The sequence below is a fragment of the Ovis aries genome, chromosome 15, assembly GCF_016772045.2.
Source record: "Ovis aries strain OAR_USU_Benz2616 breed Rambouillet chromosome 15, ARS-UI_Ramb_v3.0, whole genome shotgun sequence".
Classification (NCBI taxonomy): Eukaryota; Metazoa; Chordata; class Mammalia; order Artiodactyla; family Bovidae; genus Ovis; species Ovis aries.
In genome coordinates, this window is record NC_056068.1 from 17,678,214 (window position 1) to 17,689,165 (window position 10,952).

The following is a 10,952-nucleotide window of genomic DNA, read 5'->3' on the forward strand; positions in this document are numbered from 1 at the left end:
TCAACTGATTGCAGATTTGCTTTTTGTTTGCTTTGTTTTTACTTTATTTTTTTAATTGAAATATTGTTTATGTACAGTATTATGTTAGCTTCAGGTGTACTCGATGGTGATTTGACATTTGTATACCTTATTAAATCACTCCCATAAATCTGATACTCATCTGTCCCTATATAAGGTTATTACAGTATTATTGACCATATTCTTTATGCTGTATATTATATCCCACAGGCTTATTTATAACTGGAGGTTTGTACCTCTTAATTTCACTTCACCCATTTTGCCCCTACACTGTCTCCCCTCTGACAACAGCCTATTCTCTGCGTATGTCAGTCTTCTTTCATTTTGCTTTGTTTTGGTTTTTGGAATCCACATATGAGTGACATAATGTGCTATTTGTATTTCTCTGACTTATTTCACTTCCTATACTTACTCTACTGCCTAGATCCATCTGTGTTGCTGCCAATGGTGATATTTCCTTCTTTTCTTAATGGCTGACTGATATGCCATTCTATATGCCACATCTTTATCCATTCGTCTACTGCTTGACACTCATGTTGCACTTATTTCTTAGCTGTTGTAATAATGCTGCTATGAAAATTGCAATTCATATATCTTTTTGAGTTTTGTTTTTTTTGTGGGGGGTAGACATCCAGAAGCGAAATTTCGATTCTACTCTTAATTTTCTGAGAACCCTCCACAACTGTTTCTCATAAAACAGTGCACCATGGTTTCCTTTTCCTCACATCCTTGTCATCAACACGTAATTTGTTGCTTTTATGATGATGGCTTTTTTGAGAGGTGATATCATTGTGGTTTTGTTTTCCATTTCCTTGATCTGTACTCCTCCCAGCCGCTGCCCCTGGCCTCGGGCGCCGCCCCTGGCCTCCAGCAGGGGATGGTTCCTCCCGGGCGCCGCTCCTGGCCTCGGACTCGGGGTGTCTCCTCCCGGCCGCCAGTGACTTCAGACGCTGGGTAGCTCCTCTCGGCTGCCACCCCTGGCCTCGGACGCGGGTTAGCTCCTCTCAGCCGCCACCCCTTCTGAAGGAGATCAGCCCTGGGATTTCTTTGGAAGGAATGATGCTGACGCTGAAACTCCAGTACTTTGGCCACCTCATACGAAGAGCTGACTCATTGGAAATGACTCTGATGCTGGGAGGGATCGGGGGCAGGAGGAGAAGGGGACGGCCGAGGATGAGATGGCTGGATGGCATCAGTGACTCGATGGACGTGAGTCTGAGTGAACTCTGGGAGTTGGTGATGGACAGGGAGGCCTGGCGTGCTGCGATTCATGGGGTCGCAAAGAGTTGGACACGACTGAGCGACTGAACTGAACTGAACCTGAACTGATGATCCGTGATGTTGAGCATCTTTTCATGTCTGTTGGCCATCTGTATGTCTTCTTTGGAAAAAATATCTACTTAAGACTTCTATTTTTTAATTGGGTTGTTTGGTTTTTTTGATGTTTAGTTGAATATATTTTGGATATTAACCTCCTATTGGATTTGTCCTTTGCAAGTGTCTTTTCCTTTGCAATAGACTGCCTTTTCATTTTCCTGATAGCTTTCTTCATTAATCATGTTAGTTTATTTGTCCTAATTTCCCTGTTAAGATCAATGTCAAAGATCATACTGCCTTTGTTGTCTTCTTGGAATTTTATGACTTAATTTGGTTTGAATTTAGTTTTGTATATGGTATAGAAAAATAATAGTCCAATTTTATTGTTTTGCATGTAGCTATCTGGTTTTCTCAACACCATTTATTGAAGAGGCTGTCTTTTCCCATATTTTTGATCCTTTGTTGTAGATAAATTTACCAGAAGTGTGGAGGTTTATTTCTAGTCTTTCTATTCTGTTCAATTTATCTGCCTGTTTTTATACCAGTACCATCCTGTTTTGATGACTGTAGCTTTGTAGTATTGTTTGAAATCGGCAAGCATGATGACCACCAGCTTTGTTCTTCTTTCCCAAGTTTGCTTTGGCTATTCTGGATCTTTTGTGTTTTGATACAATTTACAAAATTATTTGTTTGGGTTCTGTGAAAAATGCCATTGGTATTTTGATAGGGATTGCATTAAATCTGTAGATTGCCTTGGGTAGTATGGTTATTTTAATAATATTCTTCTAACCTATGAGCACAGTATATCTATTTGTGTCATCTCAATTTCTTTCATTAATGTATTTTAGTTTTCTAAGTATGTTGGAAAAGTTTTACCTCCTTAGATTTTTTCCCTAGGGATTTCATTCTTTTTGATGTAATTTTAATTGGAATTATTCCCTTAACTTTTCTTTCTCATATTTTGTTTTTTAGTGTATAGAAACAAGACAGATTTCTGTATAGTAATTTTGTGTCCTGCAACTTCACTGAATTCCTTTATTAATTCTTATAGGTTTTTGGTGGCATCTTTAGGATTTTCTATATATAGTATCAGGTCATCTGTAAACAGTGACAGTTTATTTCTTCCTTTTCAGTTTGGATTCCTTTTCTTTCTTTTTCTCATCTGACTGTTATGGCTGTGACTTCCAATACTATGTTGAATAAAAGTGGCAAGAATAAGCATCCTTGTCCTACTCCTGATCTTAAAGAAAATTCTTTCAGCTTTTCACCATTGAGTATTATGTTGGTTATAGTTTTGTCATATGTGGGCTTTATTATGTTGAACTATGTTCCCTCTATCCCACTGTCTTCAGACTTTTTATCGTAAATGGGTGTTCAGTTTTGTCAAAAGTTCTGTGTTTATTGAGATAATCATGGGATTTTTATTCTTCAATTCGTTGATGTATATTTCATTGATTTGTGGGTTTGGAATTGTCCTTTCATCCCTGTATAAATCCCACTTCATGGTTTATGATCCTTTTAATATGTGGTTGAATTCCACTTACTAATATTTTGTTGAGGATCTTTGCATCTGTATTTGTCAGTAATTTGGTCCTGTAATTTTCTCGTATTGTGATATCTTTGGTTGTAATATCAGAGTGATGCTGGTCTTATAAAAGTGTCCTTCTTCTTCAAGTTTTTGAAATAGTTTGATAACAGGTGTAAATTTTTATTTAAATGTTGAACAGAATTTAGTTGAAGTTATCTATCTGGTTCTGGACTTTTGTTTGTAAGTTCTCTTCCTTAATTTCTGATTTCATTTATTTGGGCCTTTCATTTTTGTGATGATTCTGATACAAAGGTTTGTCAATTTTGTTTATCTTTCAAAGAACTACCTCTTAGTTTCATTAATTTTTTTTTTTTTAGTCTCATTTCATTTATCTCTGCTCTGAGTTCTATGATTTCCTTCCTAATAACTCTGGGTTTTGTTTGTTCTTTTTCTAGTTCTTTTAGATCTAACTTTAGATTGTTTATTTGAGATAATTCTTGTTTCCTGAGGTAGGATTGTATTACTATAAACTTCCATCTTAGAGCTGCTTTGCTTTTTTCCATAGATTTTGGATTATTGTGTTTCTATTTTCATTTGTCTTCAGGCAGTTTTTAATTTCATCATTGATTTATTTAATGACTCATTGGTTCAGTAGCATGTTGTTTAGCCTCCCCATTTTTTTTTGGGGGGGGGGCAGTTTTTTTCCTGTAGATTGATTTCCAGTGTCATGGCATGTGATCAGAAAAGATACTTGATACAATTTCAGTCTTCTTAAGTTTATTGAGACTCGTTTTCTGGCCTAGCATGTTTCCTGGAAGATGTTCCACGTGCACTGAAAAGAATGTATATTCAGCTACTTTTGATGGAATGTATTGTATATGTCTATCAAGTTCATCTGGTCTAATGTGTCATTTAAGGCCAGTGTTTTTCCTTACTGGTTTTGTCAGATGATCCATCCATCGATGTAAATAAGGTGTTAAGTGAAGTCGCTCAGTCGTGTCTGACTCTTTGCGACCCTATGGACTGTAGCCTACCAGCCTCCTCTGTCCATGGGATTTTCCAGGCAGTAGTACTGGAATGGATTGCCATTTTCTTCTCCAGGGGATCTTCCTGACCCAGGGATTGAACCCAGGTCTCCCGCATTGTAGACAGAAGCTTTACCGTCTGAGCCACCAGGGAAGTCCCAAATAAGGTGTTAACCCTTCAAATACTGTGTTATTATCAACTTCTTCCTTTATGTCTGCTAATGTTTGCCTTGTGTATTTAAGTGTTCCTATGTTTGTTGAACCCTGACATAGTTTCACCCTTTTGGATGGATCCCTTCATCATTATGTAATGTCCTTCTTTGTCTCTTGTTACAGTATGTTTTAAAATCTATTTTGTCTGATCTAAGTATTGGTATCCTGGTTTTCATTTGATTTCCTTTTGCATGGAATACCTTTTTTTCATCTTATGACTCAGTCTGTGTGTGTCTGTAGATCTAAAATGAGTCTCTGGTTGGCAGCATGTATGGGTCTTGTTTTTCTGTTTTGTGTCTTTCAACAGTGAATATTCAACTGTTCTGTGTCTTTCGGTTAGAAAATTTAGTCCATTTACATTTAAAGTGATTAGTGATACACATGTTTTTATTGTCATTTTGTTAATTGTTTTCTGGTTGATTTTACAGTTACTTTTTCTTTCTTCTTTTTTCTTCTTTCCTTGTGAATTGATGGTTTTCTTTACTTTTATGTTTGCATTCCTTTATGCTTCTTTTGTATCTATTATTGGTTTTGGTTTCTGGTTACCACAAAGGTCCTATATAATACGATATATGTTTATGTGATTATTTTAGTTGATGATCTCTTAAATTCAAATGCATTCCAACCAGTCTGCATTTGTACTATATATTCTTACTCCCCTATCCCAGCATTTAATGTTTTTAACATGGTATTTTACTTTTTTGCTTTGTTTTGTATATTTCTTCACTTGTTGTCTGTATAGGTGTTTTAGTACTTTTGTCTTTTAACTTTTACAGTAATTTTATAAGTGGTTTATCAACAGCCTTTACTATGTGTTTGTCTTTACCATGGAGATTTTTCTTTTCATAATTTTCCTATTTGTAGATTGTCACCTTTCCCTGTCTACTTAGAGAAGTCCCTGTAACATTTTTTTCTTTTTTTCTGGTTTCACTATGTGGGATATTAGTTCCCTCATCAGGGATCTAACCCATCCCCCCTGCAGTGGAAGCAAGGAGCCCTGACCACTGGACTACCAGAGAATTCCCTATAACATATAAATATAGCCAGTTTCATGGTGTTGAACCATTTTAACTTTTGTTTGTCCTTGAAACTCTTTATCTCTCCTTTAGGTCTAAGAGACAGCCTGCCAGGTAGGGAATTCTCGGTTGTAAGTTTTTGCCACTTATCACTTGGGCTATATCATGACACTCCCTTTTGGCCTATAAAATTGTTGCTGAAAATTCAGCTGATTCCCTTATGGAGGTTTCTTTGTATTTTACTAACTGCTTTTCTCATGAAGCTCCTGAAATTCTCTTTACCTTTCATTTCTGTGATTTTAATTAAAAACTTTTTTTTTTTTTTTTGGCTGCACTGGGCATCTTCTGGGATCTCAGTTTCCTGACCAGAGATTGAACCCCAGGCCACAACAGTGAAAGCCTAGAATCCTAACCGCTAGGCCACCTTTGCAATTTCAATTATGATGTGTCTTTATGTGGACTTCTTTGAATCATCTTGTTTGGGATTCTCTGTGCTTCATGAACTTTGATGTCTTTTTCTTTCCCCTTGTTAGGAAAGTTTTCAGTGATTATTCATCAGATAAGTCATCTTCCCTTTTCTCTCCTCTTCTAGGACCCCTATAAAGTGAATGCTATTAATAGTATGTTCTATGAGGGTCAGGCACAACTGAGCGACTTCACTTTCACTTTTCACTTTCCTGCATTGGAGAAAGAAATGGCAACCCACTCCAGTGTTCTTGCCTGGAGAATCCCAGGGACGGGGGAGCCTGGTGGGCTGCCCTCTATAGGGTCGCACAGAGTCGGACACGACTGAAGTGACTTAGCAGAGTAGCAGCAGCATGTTGTCGTAGAGGTCTTTTAAACTATCCTCATTTTCTAAAATTCTTTTTTCATTTCTCTGTTCAGTTTGGGAATTTCTACTACTATGTCTTCTAATCTGATTATCCATTCCTTTGTATTATCTAATCTACAGTTAACTCTTTCTTGTCTATTTTTTATTTCAGTTATTTTATTTGTCAACTGTTTTTGGTTTTTCTTTATATTTTCTAATTCCTTGCTTAAATTGTCATGGTGTTCTCCGTTCTTCTCCAGAGTTCAGTGAGCACATTTACAATCTCCCTTGAACTCTTTATCTAATAGATAAATATTTTGTTGTTAGATAGATAGATAGATATTTTGTTTAGTTCTTTTCCTGATGTTTTGTCTTATTCCACTATTTGGAACATAAATTTCTATCTCCTCATTTTGCCTAATTCTCTGTTTATTTCTAAGTACTAGGTAGGTTGGTTAGCTTTTCCAATCTTGGTGAAGTGACCTTATTTAGAAAACTTCCTAGGGCGCCTAGCAGCACACTTTCTCTGGTTCAGTTCAGTTCAGTTCAGTTGCTCAGTCATGTCCGACTCTGTGACCCCATGAACTGCAGCATGCCAGGCCTCCCTGTCCATCACCAACTCCCGGAGTTTACTCAAACTCATGTCCATTGAGTCGGTGATGCCATCCAACCATCTCATCCTCTGTCGTCCTCTTCTCCTCCCACCTTCAATCTTTCCCAGCATCGGGGTCTTTTCCAATGAGTCAGTTCTTCACATCAGGTGGCCAAAGTATTGGAGTTTCAGCTTCAACATCAGTCCTTCCAGTGAAGACCCAGGACTGATTTCCTTTAGGATAGACTGGTTGGATCTCCTTGTAGTCCAAGGGGCTCTCAAGTGTCTTCTCTAACACCACAGTTGAAAAGCATCAGTTCTTCAGTGCTCATCCTTTATGGTGCAATTCTCACATCCATATGTGACTACTATAAAAACCATAGCTTTGACTAGATGGACCTTTGTCGGCAAAGTAATGTCTCTGCTTTTTAATATGCTTTCTAAATTTTCCATAGCTTTTCTTCCAAGGAACAATACACTAGAAGGAATCAGTAGCAGAGTAACTGAGGTAGAAGAATGGATAAATGACCTGGAAGACAGAAGGGTGGAAATCACTGCCACAGAACTGTATATAGAGAAAAGAATTTAAAAAATGAAGACAGCCTAAGAGACCTCTGCAACAACATTCACATTATAGAGGTCCCAGAAGGAGAAGAGAGAAAGGACCTGAGAAAATATTTGAAGAGATAATAGCCAAAAACTTCCTGAACATGGCAAAGGAAATATCAACCAAGTACAGGAAGCACAGAGAATCCCAGGAAGGCTAATCCCAAGGAAGAACACACCGAGACACATAGTAATCAAACTGACAAACATTAAAGGCAGAGATAAAATATTAAAAGCAATAAGGGAATAAAGACAACATACAAGGGAACTCCCATCAGACTATCAGCTAATTTCTCAATAGAAACTCTACAAGCCAGAATGGAATGGCATGATATATTTAAAGTGACAAAAGGGAAGAACCTACAACCAAGAATACTCTATCCAGCAAGACTGTCCTTCAGATATGATGGAGAAATCAAAAGCTTTGCAGGCAAGCAAAAGTTAAGAGAATTCACCACCACCAAACCAGCTTTACCACAAATGCTAAAGGAACTTCTCTAGGCAGGAAACACAAGTGAAGGGAAAGACCTACACAAAATAAACCTAAAACAATTTTTAAAAATTAAAAAGACAATAGTATCATATATATGGATGATTACCTTAAAATGTAAATGGATTCATGTACCAACCAAAAGACAGACTGGTTGGGTAGATGAAAACTTATGCATGTATTCACGTCCATATATTACCACATTAGTCTGCCTGACCCTCAAATTATATGTAATTATTTTCTATTGTTAGGTTAATCATGTTCCCATTATGGCTTGCAATTATAATTATCTTTTATTTTTTGTCTGGCTATTGATTGTGAAAACTGATAAACATGTTTTACTATTGTGGTTATGTAACTATTACTCATTTGATACCATTGTATCATGATTGGTAAGAGAAAAATAATAGTACTCTATATCACCAAAAATTTATAACACCAAAATAGAAAAACCTGTGGTCACTTTTAAAAATCCAGATGCATATCAGAATTATCTTGAAAGTTTTTTAAAATACAAATGCCTAGTTATTGCCTTTTTTTCTCCAGAGCTCCAGATATATTTCTAGTGAGCAGCCATGGTTAAAAACAACTGAGCTATATGATGATCTTTTATTTTTATCTAGTTTGTTTCATTTTGTTTTTTGATGTTCTTTCTCAAACCTTTATTAAGCATAATGGAAAAGTTTTTGTATGCATATATAGACTCTTGAGAGTCCCTTGGACTGCAAGGAGATCCAACCAGTCCATCCTAAAGGAGATCAGTCCTGGGTGTTCATTGGTGGGACTGATGCTGAAGCTGAAACTCCAATACTTTGGCCACCTGATGCGATGAACTGACTCATTGGAAAAGACCGTGATGCTGGGAAAGATTGAAGGTGGGAGGAGAAAGGGACGACAGAGGATGTGAGGGTTGGGTGGCATCCCTGACACAATGGACATGAGTTTGAGTAAGCTCTGGGAGTTGGTGATGGACAGGGAGGCCTGGTGTGCTGCAGTCCATGGAGTCACACAGAGTTGGCCATGACGGAACAACTGAACTGATATAAATAATATGTGTAATATATATATTACAAATGTTATGAATTTTTGCCTAAGAACTGTATGACATTTTGATTCCACTTATTTGACTTAGTATAAATAGCATGCTAGATTTCTAATTTTAAAAAATGGATATGCAACAAGAAACAAAGGTTTACTATATCACACAGGGAACTATAGTCAATATCTTATAATAACATAATGGAAAATAAGTTCAAATATAATATATGTGTACATGAATACTATTTTGCTGTGCACCTAAAACATTGTAAATCAGCTATACTTAAATAAAATGTATATATTAAGAAAAAATTATGGATAAATGTATGTATAAATGAACCACTTTAATGTCTATCTGAAATAAACACTGTAAATTAACAATACCCCAGCATAAACTAAAAATTGAATTAAAAAAGAAAAAAATATTAACTGGAACTCTGTTAAATACTTTTTATCCTCAAAAGACATCGTAAAAGAAAATGAAAACACCACTCACATTGGCAAAATAGTATCTGATAAAGGGTTTGTTTTTAGAAAACATTTTAAAGTCTTTTAACACAATAATGAAATAAACAATTTAGAATTAGCCAAAGATTTTTGGAGAGACATTTCACCAAAGAAGATACCAAATTGTGGATAAGCATTTTAAAGATCTTCACTACTACTACTAAGTTGCTTCAGTCTTGTCCGACTCTGTGTGACCCCACAGATGGCAGCCCACCAGGCTCCCCCGTCCCTGGGATTCTCCAGGCAAGAACACGAGTGGGTTGCCATTTCCTTCTCCAGTTTTCCTTTAAAACTGGAGGAAGTTACAGTTCAGTACACACAGGCAAAGTCGTATCTGACTCTTTGTGACCCCATGGACTATAGCCCACCAGGTTCCTCTGTCCATGGAATTCTCTAGGCAAGAATACTGGAGTAGGTTGCCATTGCCTTCTCCAGGGAAAGATCTTCACTATCATAAGTCATTTAGAAAATGCAAACTAAAATCACAGTGAAAGGCTATTCACTCTACATCCCCTAGGATAGTTAAACATTTGCTAAAATGACCCTGGAGGAGTAAATTACAACCCACTCCAGTGTTCCTGCCTGGAAAATTCCATGGATAGAGAAGCCTGGCAAGCTACAGTCCATGGGATTACAAAGGGTCAGACCCAACTTAAACAATGTGCACACACACACAAAATGACCATACTATTTAAGGCAATATGCAGATTCAGTGCAATCCCTTTCAAATTTCCAATGATGTTTTTCACAGAACTGGGCCAAAACTTTTTTTAAATTTATTTGAAAGCACAAAAGACTCTGAATAGCCAAAATAGCCTTGGGCGGAGGCCAGGGGTGGGGGGGGGTGCGGCAGGAGGCGAGCGGGGGTGGGGGTGGGGCGGGGGGAGGAAAATGGAGCTGGAGGAATCACATTCCCTGATTTCATACTATACAATGAAGGTACAAAGCCACAGTAATCAAAACAGTATAGTACTGGCACAAGAACAGACATGTAGGTCAATGGAACAAGATAGAAAGCCCAGAAATAAAGCCAAGTGTTTATGGTCAATTATGTGGTGTTGGAGAAGACTCTTGAGAGTCCCTTTGACTGCAAGGAGATCCAATCAGTCCATTCTGAAGGAGATCAACCCTGGGATTTCTTTGGAGGGAATGATGCTGAAGCTGAAACTCCAGTACTTTGGCCACCTCATGCGAAGAGTTGACTCATTGGAAAAGACTGATGCTGGGAAGGATTGGGGGCAATAGGAGAAGGGGACGACCGAGGATGAGATGGCTGGATGGCATCACGGACTCGATGGACATGAGTCTGAGTGAACTCCGGGAGATGGTGATGAACAGGGAGGCCTTTGCGATTCATGGGGTCGCAAAGAGTCAGACACGACTGAGCGACTGAACTGAATCTATGACAAAGGAAACAAGACTATACAATAGTGAACAGACAGTCTTTTCTATAAATGCTGCTGGAAATCCTAGACAGCTACGTGTAAAGGAGTGAAATTAGAACAGTCTCTAACACCACATGCAAAAATAAACTAGATTAAAGACCTAAATATAAGCCTGAATAATATAAAACTCCTAGAGGAAAACAAGGAAGACACTCTTTGCTATAAATTGTGGCAATATTTTTTTGGATCTGTCTCCTAGAGTAATGGAAACAAGCACAAAAATGAGACCTAGTTAAAGTTAGTTTTGCACAGCAAAGGAAATCATAATCAAAGTGAAAAGACAGCCTACAAAATGGGAGAAAATGTTTGTAAACAAATGCAAGTGATAAAGAGTTAATTTCCAAAA